The sequence below is a fragment of the Mytilus californianus genome, unplaced genomic scaffold, assembly GCF_021869535.1.
Source record: "Mytilus californianus isolate M0D057914Y unplaced genomic scaffold, xbMytCali1.0.p SCAF_20, whole genome shotgun sequence".
In the NCBI taxonomy this organism is placed as follows: domain Eukaryota; kingdom Metazoa; phylum Mollusca; class Bivalvia; order Mytilida; family Mytilidae; genus Mytilus; species Mytilus californianus.
Window position 1 is genome coordinate 2419616 of NW_026262669.1, and position 18677 is coordinate 2438292.

Below are 18677 nucleotides of genomic sequence, written 5' to 3' on the forward strand. Positions count from 1 at the left end.
GTGAGAAAAATATTAAATCAGACAAGGAAAATATTTCCTACTGTATGATATTAGCTTTGCCCTAATATTGTGATTGTTATACTGAATGTCATCATCTAAAGTCATAGATGCCATGATTGAAATTCAAACGTTAGGGCATTTACCTGCTTTATTAAATTGATGACAACAAAACGCCCAGAAGCAGAAGCTCACATGACTCTTGGTGTCAGTTGAGGTAAGAACTAAGGCATCGAGGAAATAGATTTGGCCAGTGCACAGATGACTTGTTAATGTTATTCATAAAGGTTCTTGTCAATAGCAAATACAAAAAAACAAACAAAAAACAAACAAAACAAATACTCAATGGTAGGCACAACACAAAATACTATCAAAATGTAAATCAGAAACGATATCCCATCATCATGTGTTTGAACTCAGATTCGTCAGAAAAGTAAGCAGTTTATTTTACCCCTTGAGAGTCACCTGTTTGTCAAGTTCTGTTAAAAGACACGATTAGAGAGAATCTAATGAAGGGAAATATCAAGAGATACAAGAATTTTAAAGTTTATGTTTGTATTGCTGCTATGGAGATATACTATTTCTATGATATATTTTACATAAATGTTATTCAGTATCGAAATATGCATTTTGTCTAAATATTATCTATCAATAAAAAAAGAAATTTCATTCATAGATTTATTTATGTATTGTTGTACTTTTCCTTCATAACGATTACTTGATTACACGAAAATATATGTTACTATGGTAACAAATTGTTGTTATGCATACAAACATAAAGGTAGTTCTTTCATTCTGATTTTTTTTCATAACTTGAATACCACACAGCGTTACATATTACAACTGATCCTTTGTATGAGCAATTGTAAAAAAAAAAAAAAAAAAAAAGATCTTGGTTGTATTGGCTCAATTTGACCAGATACTGATTCATGGTATTTTTAGTATGATTTTAAATTGGTCATCCATAGAGACCCCGCTTATTTTTATTTTTTGTTCAGAATTTATTCATGGTATACCTACTTAGAAAACACAATATCAAGTCAAATTGTAGATTTTCTAAATTAGCACATGTTCGTTCTATTTTTTTTCTTGCAGATGTGTTAAACTTGAATGGATGAGATACTTTACCAATGTAGTAATGCATGCATGGGAATACATTTCCTTCAATATATGTTTTTTTTTTAGACTGGAAAATGTTCTTTTTTCCCTTAAAACAGGCCTAAAACAGAACAAAATTGAATGGTTCCCGTAACCATGGTAAGACACAAAGTGTTTCCATTTTTTTTTCTTCCAGTAATGTTTTATGATGAGACGAGTAATTTGACAAAGTATGACCGAAGCCTAAGTACATGCATTTCCAACCTCCTATTCAAATAGTATGGTCCTTACAGATAAATGGTAGTAAATACACACTCCTCCTTATATGATTTGAAAACGAAGACGTATCTGATATAAGAAACAGCCTTATATAGTGTTATGTATTGTATCTTGTTGTGTATGTTTAATATGGAGTTACAATCATAAAAAAAAATGACTTTCTTAGATTTATCAAATATAAAAGTCAAAACTACTTAATATCCTTAGTCAGGTTTTAATTCGATGAACAAGTCAAGTCTATTCTAAAAGTATCAGTAGTGATCGATTTAAAGCAATAGGAAACAAACTCAATACTTAGAAGGGGATTGACAATATGGAAAAAAAAAGTTAAATCACAAAAAAAACTGAACTCCGAGGAAAATTCAAACGGAAAGTCCCTAATCAAATGGCAAAATCAAAAGCACAAACACATCAAACGAATGGACAACAACTGTCATATTCCTGACTTGCAATATAAGCTATGATGGAAATAACATCAGTTCTCTTCTGGTGAGATTATGATAATTCAAACATAATGACCCATCGACAAAATGTAATTCTGATCTGGTTCTTATAGACTGTTTTAAACAATGCATGTCAAATCTTTAATTAATGCTTGTCCTTATCTTATTTCTATATTCTTTGTTAACCCGAACAACTAATCATACAACCAAACAAAGAGAATAATTGTAAACATCCAAACTAAACTACAACATATGATTGGACATAATGCATTTAAATATATCAATCGGAACGTCCATGTTCGTGGAATACAAAAGTTATTAATAGTTATGTTATTAAAACTTAATAATGTTGTAACTGTAAACAAATTAAACCAACATTCCGATTCATCTTACATTAAAAATAAGTAGCATTTTACCATTTGTTTACAACAATAATTTTTGAATACAATTTTTCAAATATAGCTAAACAGTAAACGTAAGAAAGCCCTGGAAAATAGTCAGCGAGTACTTTGGGTATCATTTGTTTGTCCTTTTCTTTATGGTTTACTTGTCTGTTATTCTATTGAAATGCATATTTTGGCTTCAGCAAAAAGTTACTACTCTGTCATATGTTTGCCTTAATCATCGAATTTAAAACCACAAAAACAAATAAAAGTACACAATTATTCATCATTTATCAATGCTTTTTTTACTGTGCATGATCATGTTTTTGAAAATAATGATGGTATAAATAAAGCTGTTCAAAGGCTTATTGTAGCAGGTTGAATAAATCCAAAGTAAGTAACCATGGGAATTTTAACTGTACTGTTGGTAGCCGTTGTTGGAACTGTCTACGGATATGGTGGTTATAGTAGTGGCTACGGCGGTGGTATAGGCGGAATTGGAGGAGGGGTCGTTGCTTCAGGTGGTGGCGGAGGAGGTGCAGGCATTGCTGTAGGTGGAGGCGGTGGCGGAAGGGGAGGAGGCATAGTTGGTGGTAATATCGGAGGTGGAGGAGGTGGAGGAGGAAGAGCCATTATTGTAAGCGGAGGCGGCGGAGGAGGAGGCATTATCGGTGGTAATATCGGAGGTGGAGGAGGATATGGAGGTTTTATCAGAGGACGTAAGTACATGATAGTATTGGACTCTTCAAAAGATTGGGTGTGTTGCCGATCAAAAAGACATTTATTAAATAACTAACTCCTTCAAGTAAAGTTGACTTTAGATGTATTTTGATATTTCCTTTTTGGTGACATATCTCTTCAATTGTTTTGGTTTGTAATAATGATGGTATAAATAAAGCTGTTCAAAGGCTTATTGTAGCAGGTTGAATAAATCCAAAGTAAGTCACCATGGGAATTTTAACTGTACTGTTGGTAGCCGTTGTTGGAACTGTCTACGGATATGGTGGTTATAGTAGTGGCTACGGCGGTGGTATAGGCGGAATTGTATACATCTTTGGCTTTTAAATATTCCTAGATATGTGTTCCTTGATAAAGGAAAAAGATAGAAAAGTGACTCGAACGCATCACATTTATTAAGTGTCGTTTTCGGTTTTTGATGTTAATAGGATTTTTTTCAAAGTTTACGTTTAAAAGGTGTTATGCATTGTGTAAAGGATGTCGAACAATCAGCTTTACCCAATTTTGACTGTTTTGTTATGAACTAGTTTTTTTTTCTATTGAATTGTTTCCTGTTTTCCACGTAGGGATAATTAAAAGCCGACTTTACGGTATGGGTTGTTCTCATAATTGAAGGCCTAACGGTTGTATATAATTACTTATACCCACTTCATTTGAACTTTGTTTGGCATTTGATAAGGGACTTTCCGTTTTGAAGTTTCCTTGGAGTTCGGTATTTTTGTTATTTAACTTTTTGGATAATTTCCTCATTGGCAAACATACAATATCTACTTATTTTTATATCAATATGATTGGTAATATATTGGTCTCAACTAGAAGTAAAATTGCATTAAGATTTCAACAAAAAAAAATTTCACATCCTAATCAATTCAATTGTATTTTTTTTCAAAATTTAAAACATTTCATATAGAATGCGATTTGTTATTTTGTTGGATTTTTCAATTTCTTATAAACAGATCCAATTCCATTAAATATATCTGGGCGTTTGGGGAATGAATATACTAGGTAATTTTACTAATCGTTTAGAATTAATGTATCTTTTTAATGTTATTGATCACAAGAGTGAGTTCTTCTTGTTTTAAGAGCCAGTCTGCCAGAAAACCATGCAACAGGCTCCAAATGCAATGTTATCATATTGACATAAAGTTTTGCATACATGATGCCTTCATAGCATCTATTATCTGTGCATTTTTTTAAATATTCAATGGTAGTCTCTTAATTGAACGCCATCTATATTTAGCCATAAGCTAAAACTTTCAGCAGTTTTAAGCTGACAAATACCAGTGTTTTTCAAAATGTTACTGCTTTATTGGTAAGAATAATGTATGTTCACTGTCAAACTATGTTAATAACTGAGATTAAATTTTATCAACTATATTTACTCATTCTGGTCTAAATATCGGAAGTTTTACGAAACTGCTAAAATGGTGAAATTTGCTAATTTTTAAAAGTCTATATTTTCTAAAGTGGCAAAAATATTCGAATGACATTTGTTTTTTTTTCTTAAACTCTAATCACCTAATCACCTAATCATGAATCTACAAAATATACAAAATCCAATATGGGCAAGTGATCAGAGTACTCAATGTAAGATTATTTCATTGAAAGAAATGTTGGTTTAGCAGGTTTTATCCCATATTAATGACTTTTCTCTTATTTGGACACATCAATAATCCCCCTTTGAGGCCCACCTTGTAGAAAATAAATACACGAGGCACAACTGAAATATTAAATTAGTATATCATAAAACGTTTTATATTAAACCCTATAGTTGTTGCAGAGGAGTTGCAGACCACAAGTTGTTACACTTCACAACTACTAATGTTCTCCTTATTGGTCCAAAGTTTCCACCATAATTCCTCAAGAGTTAAAACAAGCATACGGTATGCAATTTCACAACAAGACATATCATTAGTTTGGTTTAAATCCATTCCGTACTTTGAGAGAACTTAAGGGTTGTAGATATATTACAAACAAACAGATGGCCGAGTGGTCTAAGTAGTTCGACTCCAATCTTAATTGACTAGCATTGTCAGTTTTCCTATCGAAGGTCGGTGGTTTTCTCCGGGCACTCGAGCTTCCTCCACCAATAAAAACTGGCCGCCACGAAATAGCCCAAAAGCGGTGCTTAAAAGTGGCGTTAATACACCAAAAATGAAAAATCAAATCATTAGTTTGGTTTCAAACCATTCTGTACTTTGAAAGGACTTAAGGGTTGTAGATATATTACAAACAAACAGATGGACAGACAGACAAACAGACCGACAATATGAATATCATATGTTTCCCAGTTATCACTAGCATGAGTATAATAAGTCTCTTTACAAATGAGTAAAATGGATTCAGGGCAGCCATGAATAACAGGTTGAAATATCCCTTCTGGCATGTTCAAAGATTTGTTAAAAGAAGAACGCTGAGGGGATATGGTTGGATACTCATATGAATCTTTCCAACGGAATAAGACATGTGGAGAAAATTTGTCAAACCACCAATTACTATATTTAAATTGAAAAGGAGGATTTATTGTATAGATTCATGACACTAAAATTGTTATGTTTTTTTGATCAAAATCCAACAAATTAACATTGCTTTTGTTGCTGTTATTCAGCTAAAAGTCACAGTGATGCTTTTACCATGTACACAAAGCTCACACCTCACTGCAAGATCATAATTAGATTAAACACCTCCGCACTGTTTAACTTTATTTAGACTTTAACTGTAAGATTTGTATGTACATACAATTACATGTTATAACCATTTTCATTTTATGTTAATTCACAAAACATGTATTAAGGCAATTAATACTGGAAAGTAAGACACTAATACAATGACGATGGCATTTGCTTGTAATTACACTGTACTGTTTTGCAACAAGAATGAATGTAAAGTTGAAATGTCTATGATATCTGTAGAATAATATATGTTGCCAAGTCTGCAGAAACAGCATGTTCCGGTATGTCATCACTTGACATTCTATCAAGGTGTTTTGCATATTTTCATCATCAACTACATTCAAATTTTCAATTTTAACTAACGACGACTTTGCTTGATGTTTAGATCTAAGTTTGACAAATTTGGCAAATATACTCCAAACTTGAGATGCGTTAACCACTCATCAGAATTATTTTTTTTTGTTCCATAATCGTTTCTGAATAGTTTCAAGCTAACAAATTGGTCTTTTTTCTGTAGCACAGGATTCTACTTATATATCTTGAGTAAAATTCATTATCCCTACTGCTTAAACGTTTCAATGGCTAATAGAAACCGTAAAAGACCATCCGTCTGCAATATTCAAATTAGTGGTAAACAATGATTGTAGCAAAACTTTTGTCTTCATGAAATCAGTTACACATGTCTCAGCCCAGAAAAGTTTGACTTTGTAATAAATATTTTCTTTATTGACATATTCATGCTTGTCTATGCGTATATGATATTCAAAGAAGTGAGGCTTTTGTTCAAGCCTTTATGCAATTTCCTTCAGGACAAGCAAATAATGGTTCATCATCATCTGAATTATCATCAGTGTCGGCTATTACATTTGTTTTTGCAAAATATAAAGTTCCTGCTGATTCATTATATCCTCCATCTAATTTGTCTTTGCTTCTAAGAGTAAATAAAGGAAGCCGATAGGACAAAGTTCTTCTCGACAAATTGTACCTACATAAAAACCAAAACAATATCATCATACTCCATGGAATTGATTAAGCACAACGTACTCAACTATTGACAAAATGTTAGAATAATAGTGTTCTAGCTCAATGAAAAGTTCTTCTCAAAAATGTCCAAGGACATATTGTCGTCTCAAACAGACTGATTTTACCGATCTAAAAAAAGGGATTACAACTAGTGGAGCACAACAAGCTTTCCCTTTCTGAATATATTTCTAATGAAATATGAGTTCATGCCCCGTGAGGAATTTTAATTTTTCTACTTTTTTTAAGAGTGTTTTTTTTTTTTATTGGTTGGAAAAACTGTTTTGTTTGACGATTCTATAATAAAGTACTCTTTGACATGTTATTGCTTGCGAAAATGGCTCTATGCTTCCAAGGCAAATCGTCATAGTTTTATGTGATCATTTATAAAAATATACAGATATTTGATAACCCATATCAAATTCATGAACGTGTGCTAATAAATTGTTTCTAGCCAATGTCACAGTATATGTACTGACCTAGACCTGACAATAGTCAAAGACAAAAATCATCAACAAGTTGGTCCACTAACACAATGCATATTGACTCAAAGGAGAAACATGTTTATGAGCCAATGGTGAATTGTTGTCTGAGGGGGCCATTGATTTCAAAGATTTTATTTTAACCAATAATTTTATATATTACAAACTGTATGATATTCTGAGGTTTTTGTTTTTGTAATTTACTAAACGAAACACTCGATTGATGTGTGACCAAACATTGGCAGATTTGTTTTATGGGAAAGAGTCGTCACAATACAGTTTCATATGCATATGAAATGATTGTATTAATTAGAAAAAAAATAGAACAGAGAATACTCTTCAAGAAAGTTAAAGGTGTGGGATTTCTTTAATATACAGAAATATTGTCAGGTATCGGAATCGTCCTAGAAAAGAGTGAAAACATGTACTGTCAATTATCATGATTATGCAGTACATTTTTAAAATAGCCTTTTCTCGACCGTTCTGTAATGAAATTACATAAAAATGTAAGGTATGAAGGCTCGTTTAATAGACGAAATGAATTTCATCCTCTAAGAAATACAAAAATGGTCGGACATACCCACACAAAATAACAGTCTTTTTCATATAGAAGTTTAAGGGAAGGCTGTTAGATTTTCAGGGGGGAGCGGGTGGAAAATATTTAAAAGAACATTTTTTCCATACATGTACATTTGTTGAAAATAAATTATTTGTTGCAGAAGGTTTGATAAAATAAATAATTGCTTTGCTTCAGATTTTATCTCATTTCCCCTGGCATGAAAACATTCAATTTAAATCAGCCTATGACTAAAATAAATAATTTACCCCAAAAATTAGTATTTTATTCAAAATACTTCCAAGCTCAAACCACATCCCCCCTTTCCCCCCAAAAAAAAAAAAATCAAATCGTCCTCAGGAATCTATCTATGTAAATGTGTATGGAGAGAGGGTGTATTTTTACCTGTTTCTATGTTGAGGGCCTATCTTGTCTCCAAATAGTCTGTAGGCCTTGCCGACTCTCGGAGAGCACACTGCAGTCTTATCAAATGTATATGTGTGTTCTTATTTCACTGTGAAATGGGTATTGTGGGATTGTTTTTGTCAAAATTTGGTTAATTTCCACAAGAAATACCAGTAAATATGATAAGTCGTATTTCTTGTTCTTCCGTTCTAGGACAGACTACTTATGGTAAAATTATGTTTTCACAACACCTGTGACTGGTTTATTTCCTAATCCAGTGATTTTTTGGCAATAATACATAAAATAATTACATTATGTATGTACAGTGTGTCATGCAGTAATTTTATGACGTACGGGTCTTATATCAGGTCATAGCTTAGGTTAAATGAGATCTAATTAGCATTTAAATATTTCAGAAATCTATCAAAAATATTAGAAAGTTAGATGCAAATTTCAACATTTTGCAATAATTTGCCAAAATTGGATGTTTTTGATATTTTTCACAATAGCGGTGTGTTCATTCACTGATGCCTATTTCATGAAAAAACAAGTGCCACTTAAGAAGATTGATGGACTCAAACTTCCTTCAAAATTCATTTTGGCCTACAAGGCCTTCTTTAATACCCTCCCCCCTTTCCGAATAATCGTTTGATTCTAATCTTTCCTGACATGGTTTATTTTTGTATATCCAGGTCATTTTTAGCAAATATAAGTTTAAATGACCAGTAAAAATGTAAAAAATCAGAATTTATTCAGTTGAAACCATGCACATTTTTCACTAGCATTTTTTTGATTTTCAGAATATTTCAACAGTTCCGACATGCCATTTGGACAATATTGAGGATTTTGCATGATTTTATGGCAGACACTCTCTTAAATAGAGTTTTGAATAAAACTATTTGGCACATTTGTCTTATGAATTAGAGAAACTATTTAAGATTAGTCTAATTGTAAATGGTCAAACAACCACAACTTAGTTTACCACAATAAGAAATAAAGTTAAATGTGATATGTTAAAAAACAAAATACGTCTAAGTTACAATAAATATATAATACTTTCTTCATTATACATTACATCTTTCAACTCGACGCCATAATACATCCTACTATAAACGTTAAAAGGCTTTTCATCAATGTAAAATACTATTTTTTATGTTACATTACAGCTGGTCGTTCGTGGTGTACCTGCCGCCCCGGTTATTGCCGTAAATCGGAGCTTACTTTGGACAGAAATTGCAGACAAGCACCAATGTATCCATATAATTGGAATACCTGTTGTCAGTGGTATCCATGGTGGGTAACAAACCGAAACTACGGATATGGTGGTGGACTCGGTGGTGGACTAGCTGGGGGACTAAGTGGTGGAATCGGTGGTGGAATCGGTGGTGGAATCGGTGGTGTAATAGGCGGTGGCTTAGGGGGAGGAGTAGGTGGTGGAGTAGGTGGTGGAGTAGGTGGTGGAATAGGCGGAGGAGTAGGTGGTGGAATAGGCGGTGGCTTAGGCGGAGGATTAGGCGGTGGAATAGGCGGAGGAAAAAAGTCATATTAAAATAAAAGGTATGTATAATTCTAATTGTACTGATATTTTTTTCTCTCCAAAATTCGTATATATTTATTGTTTGCAAATGTGCAGGGTAAAGATTCAATTGCATAGAAATTTAATCAGCATCTTTCTCAGGTAAACTTAAGATTAGACGAGTTTGTCTGTTTGTCTTTCTTAAGCACTGAGTTGAATGTTTTCTTACATTAATTTGTTTTTTTTTATTTAATTTTAGCACCTTACGCCTTGAGCACAACAATATAGAAAATGGCGATCAAAATTCTTAACTCCGTTACTTACCAACATATATAAAAATGTTAATGTAAAAGTAAACAACACATTTACATACATGTTGAAACATTAGTAAATTTTTCTTCTCTTTTGTAGGATACAATCAAAGATTACAGTATAATGCATTTTCTTAAATAAAATGTATTTTGCATATACCCATTTTTAAAGCTTCTCTTGCATCATGAGTGTCTTGTTTGTTCACCAATTGAGGGTGTTCTATTTCTTTTTAATTTCGTTGATCGTTCATTTTTCGATAGCTTTGTATCCATCAAAATTTTAACCATTTTTGAACAATACCGTATACTTTCCTTAACAGTCAACAGTGGTCACTTTTTTTCTGATAATTTGGATGGTTGGTTTAACCGGTTTGTATTGTTAGCTATTTCTCTCACTCACCAAAATCTTTGACAAACGAGGCGATTTAAATTTTGAAATTGCAAATTCCCACACCTTAGCAGCAATATACAAACTTCACCTGCATGTGGGGTCTACATTTCCAACGTGAATATTCAATAGCTTGCAGCTACTACTCAGGCTTTATAAAACGTTACCATTTTCTGAGTAGAAAGTTGATGAACAATGGGCATTAATTGTGCACCCCTACTGGTCGATTTGTTTTTGTACTCGTATGAAGCAGAATTCATTCAGAACCTTCTAAAAGACAAAAAAAAAAAAAAAAAACTTGCGAAATTCTTTAATTTTACTTTCAGAAATATTGATGATGTCCTATCATTGAATAACCCATATTTCAGTCAATACTTACATCTCATATATCCCAGTGAACTTGAAATTAAGGCTACTACCGATACTAGAAGGACTGCTTCATAACATGATCTTTTCCTCAATATTGACACAGATGGACGACTTCACACGAAAATCTATAATAAACGGGATGATTTCAACTTCCCAATTATCAATTTCCCGTTTCTCAGCAGTAACATACCCGCTGCCCCTTCGTATAGTGTTTACATATCCCAGTTGATACGTTATGCTCGTGCGTGTTCACACTATACGGACTTCATATACAGGAGTGTTCTCCTAACGCAGAAACTGCTCCAACAAAGTTATGAGGAGGACAGATTAAAAATGACACTCCGTAAATTTTATTGACACCATCACAAATTGTTTGATTGATACGATGTGTCTTTGTCCAAACTAAGAAAGGACATTTTTAGCACGTGTTAAATTGTGGTTTTCCATTACGTCGTCTAATCTTTCAAGTACCGAACGTGACTTATTCCCGATTGTAACTGTTTTGCTGAGTGTGAATTCGCATTGCTATAAGACGTGTTACGGTATTTTTCTATTCAAAATCCATGTATTTAGTTTTGATGTTATATTTGTTATTCTCATCGGATTTTGTCAAATGTCTTATCGTTTGTAGTTGGTAAATCTAATTTTTTTCTGTTTAATTCGTGTGTTACAGTAAAGATAATTAATCACCCAGTTCATTTATAAGATTTCAGTTAGGGTCAACTAAATTTAAACGATGTATTTGGTTTACAGTTTGATTTAGAAAAAATACCGACATAGCTTGATAATACAATTAATTATCTAATTACTATCACAATTGTATATTAATTAGTATTGTAATTTTCATTGTTATTAATACATGTTATATCAGTATTACAAACTTATCTTGAATTATGTCCTATTTTTTTGAAATTTATAAAAATGTATATGTGACGTTACATTGTGCGTCGATCTCTTCGGCTAAAATACAATACGTTGTTCGGCTGTGCCTTCTTTATGTGCTGATATAAGTTGTTTTAACATTCGTTTTTATTCTGTAGTTAGTCAACACTTCGGTGTTAACATGTATATCTATTATATAGTCATTTTTATGAATTTACTGTTTGCAAAGTATGAATTATTCTAAATACTACGGATTTTCTTATCCCAGGCATATAACCTTAGCCGTATTTGGCACAACTTTTTGGAACTTTTGGTCCTCAATGCTCTTCAACGTTGTACTTGTTTTGGCTTTCGAATTTTTTTTATCTAAGCGTCACTGATGGGTCACTGATGTAGACGAAACGCGCTTCTGGTGTTTTAAATTATAAGCCTGGTACCTTTTGATAACTATTATCTGTGTGTGTCTCTGTCCTGTATGTTTTCCCATTTATTTGTATTGTAGTCTTGTCATGTAATCTTGTCATTTTAATGTTATATTTAACATTGCCATAAAAGCGGGAGGTTTGGCTAGCCACAAAACCAGGTTCAACCCCCCCCCCCCCCCCCCCCACCATTTTTTCTCAAAATGTCCTGTACCACGTCAGGAAAATGGCCATTGTTATATTATAGTTCGCTTATGTGTGTGCTGCATTTTAGTGTTGTGTTTCTGTTGTGTCGTTGTTCTCCTCTTATATTTGATGTGTTTCCCTTAGTTTTAGTATGTAACCCGAATTTGTTTTTTTTTCAATCGATTTATGAATTTACAATAGCGGTAAACTACTGTTACCTTTATTTCTAGTCCTTTTTTCTAAAAAAGTTCATTGGAAGATACCAAAACCTTGTGGATAAATATTCCGTATCAACTTTCAAAATAATGCTTAATGGTATTGAAGTTTAGGTTTTATCATCTTAATTACGTGTTATAGTGTTCTTTTTATTTGTCCTTGCACTTTTTCAACATTTACTGTTTAGTTCATTTTTGGTAATATTCTTTTGGCGTAGCTAGGTATTTATACGTCATTCCGTTGTGCTATTGTGCTATTTGAGTGTCTATATGCAAGATTGTTTTTATATTATAGTGATTAAGATTATCACACAATGCTGACTGCTGTGCCCCAATTTTTGACATGTTTGCCTATTATGTCTAGTATTGCTTACACTTTGTTGTCAATATAATGGAAATATATGCGACTGTCATACAAGTGAGAGGTTTAGCTAGCTACAACCCTTTGTATAATCCACTATTTTCTACATAGGAAATGCCAGTATGAAGTCGGTAATATGACAGTTGTTTTCCATTTGTTTGATGTGCTTGAGCTTTTGATTTTGCCATTTTGTAAAGGACTTCTCGTTTTGAAACTCTCCTAGGAGTTCGGTATTTTTGTTTTTTTGATTTTGTTTCTGTAAGGTAGTTGTTTGTAGCTCTGTTATATTGACAAAATTTGGTTAGCAACTTTAGCAGACATAATAAGATAATTTGACATTAATTAGGAACCAGCAGCCAAAACCTGTGTAAATATACAACTACAAAAAAATTCAAACAAACATACAAATAAATGTAGCAATGGCGCCAACAAAAAAAGACTTGTAGGTCAAAGTATATTGACACAGACGCAGATAGAAAGTTGTTTGAAGGTGGTAGTACATACATGTACCGTATATAGTTTACACTTTCATGTTAAAGTAACCATTACCAACGGGTGCTACATGCAGAGCAGGATCTGCTTACCCTTCCGGAGCACTTGAAATCATCACCAGTTTTGGTGGGGTTCGTGTTACTCAGTCGTTAGTTTACTTTGTTGTGTTTTGTGTACTATTGTGTGTCTGTTAGCCTTTTTTCTTTTTAACCATGGCATTGTCAGTTTATTTTTGATGAGTTTGAATATCCCTTTGATATCTTTCGCCTGCCTTTCTTTTAAGTAAAATTTAAATTCAAGGGAAAAATAAATAAAAAAAACATCCTGCATCCGAATCGGACTTCAGGACCAAACTGAACAAGGAAAGCCCAAAGTAAAATATTAACCCAATAGTGGGACGCATAAATACTGATTCCAATAGAAATTAATAGAACGAAGACACATTAAGGAAAACTGGTAAGTAAATGAGAAGGAACACAACTTCAGCGTATATAATCTCTAACTCAATACAAGTGTATATCATTTGTAAAGTAGACAGTGAATATCTATCTTTTAGGTCTTGGTATTTTTCGATGAACGTTTTGGTAAAAATGACAAGACGTTCTTTAACAAAATCCTTGCTCAATAATGTTTAGTGTAAGTTTTGACGAGCAAAAGACTGTGAAACAAAGACATAAAAAACTATTAAGTTATTTAATGTGAGAAAAAATAAATTTCCAAAGGATTTTTTTTGGGGTAAATATAGGTATTTTATAAACTCGCAAACCGGCATCACAAAGGGCTTTTCGGGGTATACCAGATTATGAAAAATGTTACCTCACTTCGTTCCCCGATAAAATAACTACATATGTAAATATTTGCGATACGGACAGAGACAATGAAGAAAACGCTTCCATTTTCGCCTTCATGAAACAAATTGTGCATATTGACCCAAATGGTGTTTGTGCATTTTTTTTTATAAAAAACTACAAGACAAAGCTTCCATTAAAACGTTTAAACTCGCTGCACCTTTCCTAAGTCAGGAATCTGATGTTCAGTAGTTGTCGTTTGTTGATGTGGTTCATAAGTGTTTCTCGATTCTCGTTTTTTATATAGATTAGGCCGTTGGTTGTCCCGTTTGAATGGTTTTGCACTAGTAATTTTTTGGGCCCTTTATAGCTTGTTGTTCGGTGTGAGCCAAGGCTCAGTGTTAAAGACCGTACTTTGACCTATAATTGTTTGACAAATGGAGAGTTGTCTCATTGGCACTCATACCACATTTTCTTATATCTATTGATACTTTGTAATTCATCAAATTTTATAAATCAAAGTTAATAATTAATGTATTTAATTGTTTGATAGCCCACTTGTTGTAGACGTTAATGCAATTCGGCGTACTGTGTTGTATTTAAGGTATGGACATCGCTCAACACAGGTACTTACGTAAGTTATTTGTTCTTTTTCTTTTTTTTATATTTATAAGGCAGAACTCACAGTCGAGTAGGTTATTTACATGCGTGATGAAATCACTCATTTACACGAAAGCAACTGTATATGTATACTGAACGACTTAAAATTACTTTACAATGTATAATGCTATACATGAAAATTATGTATGTTTTAGATATTTTTATTGGTGGTAATTATTTGATTTTTTTTTCACTTTTGAATTTAGGAACAGAAATGTGAAACAAAAAGGAAAAAAAAAGGTTCATTTTTTGGCAGAGACTTGATTTATATGAAAACCTTTAGTCAAGTATCATTATTCTTTCACATTATTTCGAAAAAAAAAAAACTTCTAACAAATGAAAACAAATTTACATACATTGCATTTTTATATCATATTTTTATATACATAGAGATGAAAGAAAACCACTTAAAATCTCAAACAATTGTTAATAAAACATTGCTTGATAAATTATGGGTTGATATGGATTGCATTTTACATTGAGTCACATTTGGATGTCATCCAAAATGCCTTTATTTAGTCTTTTGTCATAATAAATAGTAAATGTATTGAATAAGTGATATTTTAAAACAAACAGTCATTTCCGTGTTATCTTTGGCCAACTTGTACATGCACATGTAGTGAATTAACAAAAACCTTTTGTGTCAACTTTTCGGCAGTGAGTTCAAACCCGCAAGAACAATAGCGTTCGACTTATGACATGATTGTTTCGAGTAGCAACCTTTCCTTTCTGGACACGAGGTTTTCTCCTGTTATTCGGACTTTATCAATCAATTGAAAAATTAATCCCCCCCTTCCCCCGGTATAGCCAATGTAGACGAATGTGGCGTTAACACTAACAAACATGCAAATTCGAACAACAGATCAGAAGGTTACAATAAATTATGATCGTTTTGGTACATACCTAGCCATGAATTAAGAAATCATTAACACCATAAGGCAGTTAATTCCCTTAAACAAAGTTGACTTAAGATGAATTTGGTTTTTAGTTTTGCAAGGGACACAAATGAAGCTTACTAAAAGTTGTTTTCTTTTCATAGCTAAGTGTTTGATCGGTGTACCTTAGACCTCTACTAATCAATGATATCATATGAAGAATAGATTCATTGGATAATGAGATACTTTATAAGTGTATATTTGTTAAGGTTACATGAAAATAAGAATACAAATGGGAAATGATATAAATTCACAAAAACATCATGCTCCATCTAAGGAAGTGTTATTTTGTTTCCTTAGTTTTAAATATACAAATAAAAATGTGAAGACACAACCATTTATTGACGGTTGTACAATTGTAAAACAAATCATTATCTGCACAGAAATGTATGGTTTGATTCTTCTGTGAGTTCATTATTTTTCGTGGGTTACTAACTATCTTTTGTTAGTTTTGGAGGTTTAAGTGAACAACAGATCTTACCGCTGAAAAAAATAGGCATTTTCGAAAGGCTAGCATGCAGTGTACGTACAAATCGAGAAATAAACTATTCACGACCATTTAATCTCCTACAATGTGTGCCAAAGATAAATAGATAGATCTGCTTGTTGTAGTTGTGTCATATCTGCTTCGATTTATAAGATACTCAAGTATAACTAATTTGTTTGAAGTTGATAAACGTTTATAAATGACACCTTTTAATTCTAATTCGATCGATTGAATTCTATTTTATGCTAAACACCCATTTCTGCACTATTGGCTATGTCATTGATACCAGTTTTTATTGGTGGAAGAAGCTGAAATCCTTAGATAAAACCATGGTTCTTTGACAGGCATATTGTCAATCCTAGTCAATTTAGATCGGAGTCAAACGCACATTGCCGCTAACATGGTTCGAACTCACTAGTTCAGTGCTAATTTATCATATATATTAGGATTGACATTTTGAACGTCAGACGCGGGTTGACAGGCTAGTGATAACTTTGGATGAACTAATCGTCCTTTGTTTAGGTTTTGGTGGATACTTTAGTCGAACTTTAGTTGGGTGCTGTTGGAGGAGGTGGACGCAGTAAATACCATTGACCTAATTCATATATATATATATAGCACAAACAACATTTTCCAAAAGAGTATATTTAAACAAATCGCATTTGACTAACAGGTCGAACAACGGACAACGGACAACCCTGCTGACTGCCATTGGCGATAGCCAAATAAACGGATCACAAGATGTAACAAAATGGATCTTTGTTTAATTTATTAATTTAATACCACACAGAAAACAATAAACTTGCGGAAAAGATGGTATACCGCAAACATGAGGTGCAAAAATTTGTACACCATATCCGGATTTCGACAATTAATGTCTCTTTATGATGTTAGGAATCGAAACGGTATTTGGAAGGCCATATAATTTACCTCAATTTAGGATAGACTCTTGAATTTTAAAGAGTCGAAATAGGATAAACGGATCATATAAACCCGAAGGCAAATATAATACAAGCCCAAAACGAAAAAAATATAAATAAGTCTAAATTGAATTTGACCGCTCGGTCATACATTGAAACGCGCATTTAAAATCAAAGACGTTAAAGAAATTTACGAATTTTAAGAAATCTGAGATTGTGATTTTGTATCGTCTCTCCACAGTAAATATGTTATCGGTCAAAAATACAATGCCTCTACAGTATTTATGGTATATGCAAATAATAATTATTTGGAATTTCTCACTTAAGACTTCATAATTCACATCAAAGATTGGAGTTTCACATTTAAACCAATATCATTTACAAAAAGAAGATTATAGAACATTACAAATCCGTCTTTCTCAACTTTGGTATTATAAAAAAAGGACAATAAACGTGTCCAGTCTTTATTATAGATAAATTAACTTCACAATCAATGAAACAAGAACATTTTTAGGCAGATCGTCGAGATGTTTAACTAAACATTTATTTCTGAAAACATTATCACATTTTTTTCTGTAATATAAATAGGCGTCAGAAATATTTTGATGATGGTGATGTATATTGAACCAGCTGTTGGTTATTAGTAATTCTGTAAATTTACCGCCATATCTACCATCTTAGTCTTAAAAATGTTGCAGTCATATCAAATCTTTTGATATTTGTATTGAAATGAAAAGGTCTGCTTAGTTACGAAGATTGATATCCCAATAGAAAGGTGGTATCACAATTAATGCTAGTTGTTCAACTCTACTAATCGAATTGTTTTTGTACTGGTATGAATCAACATGTATTTATCAGTCTGTTTAGCATATATATTTGAAGATATTGTATGTTGCATCAATGTATTTTTAAAGATGTTCATTTATATTTCAGTAAACTAGATTATTTGTTATATAGATATAAGAAGATGTGGTATGAGTGCCAATGAGACAACTCTCCCTCCAAATCAAAATTTATAAAAGTAAACCATTATAGGTCACAGTACGGTCTTCAACACAGAGCCTTGGCTCACACCGAACAGTAAGCTATAAAGGGCCCCAAAAAATTACTAGTGTAAAACCATTCAAACGGAAAAACCAACGGTCTAATCTATATAAAAAACGAGAAACACTTATGAACCACATCAACAAACGACAACTACTGAACATCAGATTGCTGACTTAGGATAGGTGCAAACAAATGCAGCGGGTTTAAACGTTTTAATGGTACCAAACCTTCACCCTTTTTCTGAAACAATAGTGTAACATCACAACATAGAAAGACACACTATAAAATATCAACTGAAATAGCTTAACTCAATCAAAGGACATATTAACACCATTGAACATACACTGAACAAATAAATTTGACCTATGACACAATGTAAATACAAAATAAATAAACTAAGGGAAGAATAATAAAAGTAACATATTATATCGGTAAGAAATGTTAAACAATTAAAGAAAAACAATATGCTCGAACAAAAATACCATCCATTTGCAATAACTTTAAACACAGGTAAATGAAAATAATTGTGTTGTTAGGTATACGTGTACAGTACCAATAGAGAAAGGAAATATTTTTACAAAATAAATAATTTAGAATACAAAATAAATAAACTAATGGAAGAATA

At 32.5% G+C, this 18677-nt stretch overlaps 1 long non-coding RNA gene across 2 annotated transcripts; it reads left to right on the forward strand.

Moving 5' to 3' along the window:
* Positions 1-2878: 2878 nt before the first annotated feature.
* On the forward strand, positions 2879-10059 carry LOC127731698 (uncharacterized). Of its 2 annotated transcripts, none has more exons than XR_007995691.1 (4): positions 2879-2919; positions 9240-9515; positions 9552-9630; positions 10001-10059. It is a non-coding gene; the product is annotated as an uncharacterized LOC127731698 (long non-coding RNA). The 2 variants fall into 2 exon arrangements; XR_007995692.1 differs by having other exon boundaries at positions 9588-9630.
* Positions 10060-18677: the final 8618 nt, after the last annotated feature.